Here is a 1,507-nt window from a genome sequence, read left to right on the forward strand (position 1 = left end):
TATATATATGTGTGTCCTTAAAAAACTTTTCGCCAACTACCAACATGATTGGACGAACTAAATCTGTGGTTTCTTCATGCTAATTATGATCGGATTGTGCTTCGTATAACTGAACCTGAAACATACCTTTGCAGGTTGTAATTTGAGTGTATTCGTTTGACTATGATTCGATATAATTTTATATGAATTGAGCCTGTTTAGCTTGAAATTTCCCTTTAAGTCACATTGTTGAATTGGCGTTTCATAAATAAATTAAACGCTTTTTTAATTAATTTTTGTTTATTGGTGCATGATCTCACTTAAGTTGCAGCTTAATGGGAGACTACTCCGTCAAAAGACAGATTTTTAATAAATAATATTTATTCTTCATTTTTATTTTGGAGGAACAAATTAAAACTGAGCCATTGCCCTGACCTAGACCTGAAAATTAACAGGAAAAGCTGCAGTATCAGTAATTCAAAATGTCAACTATTCATGACCATATTTCCTATAGTAAGGTTAAGAGTCAATGCAAAATTTCTGCAGGCATGCATCGAGTATTTCATGTCTACAGCGTGCTGATGTGAAGTTATATTCAACTTTCTACAGGTTAAAGAAACACTCTCTTACTTTAGTTTGACACTGACGTCACAACAATTTCAAATAGAAATTTTGACTCTGCGTAAAAAGCATAATAATAATAATAATAATAATAATAATAATAATAATAATAATAATAATAATAATAATAATAATAATAATAATGTTCGTAACCTTCAAAGCTGCACTGTTGAAATTAAAGAGGAATCCCTCGCGCTGATAGTTTACACTTAATGACGTAGAAAAAAAAAAAACAGATAGTCTGGTCGCCTCGTGCCCCGGAGAGAGGATATAGCAAATAACATTTTTCCTAATTTGGTAGGATCAAAGAGTATCACTGTACGAGGCAAATTTCCATAATGACGGTTTGATAATGGAAGCGTTGAGGAAGCCAGCCGGTAGCAGGGCCCAAGTCAGCGCCTGAAGCTCGGAGCGGGTTATGAATGACAATAACGACCCTGACAGCTGTTGTGCAGAATTTGTTTTGGACGAGAGAAGCTGCCAGTGATTATGGGACAGTTTAAAGGCCCCAAAACAGTTAAAAAGTAATTATTTTTAGCTGAATTACGATTTTCTTACGTGAACTTTGAGTGGGCCTTGCAGGTGAAAACAGAATCTTTTCGCAGTTATAATTGCTCCATTTCGAGAAGCGGGTTTGAATAGATAAGAAGATAAAAGCAACTGAGAGGAAGTGCATGCCCATCACCCTGCACGAAGAACGCTCGTGCAGGGTGATGGGCACGAAGAACGCTCGTGCAGCCCGATTGCGGGCCGACAGCGCGCAATCGGTCGCTTTCGGCCCGGCCGCGCGTCCGTCCGCGTCAGCGTTGATGATAAATGGAGGGCCCCGCAGTCGAAACCTATTTGCACTTCCATTAGACGGGGAGCCAAATGGGGATCAACATGCATATTTCTTTTTTTTTTTTTT

General features: G+C 38.2%; 1 protein-coding gene across 1 annotated transcript in view; it reads left to right on the forward strand.

Annotated features, from left to right (window-relative positions):
* The window catches only part of dmbx1a (diencephalon/mesencephalon homeobox 1a), a 10,953-nt gene that overhangs the window by 821 nt on the left and 8,625 nt on the right, over positions 1-1,507 (forward strand). The window lies entirely within an intron of this gene.

The sequence above is a fragment of the Poecilia reticulata genome, linkage group LG17, assembly GCF_000633615.1.
Source record: "Poecilia reticulata strain Guanapo linkage group LG17, Guppy_female_1.0+MT, whole genome shotgun sequence".
Lineage (NCBI taxonomy): Eukaryota > Metazoa > Chordata > Actinopteri > Cyprinodontiformes > Poeciliidae > Poecilia > Poecilia reticulata.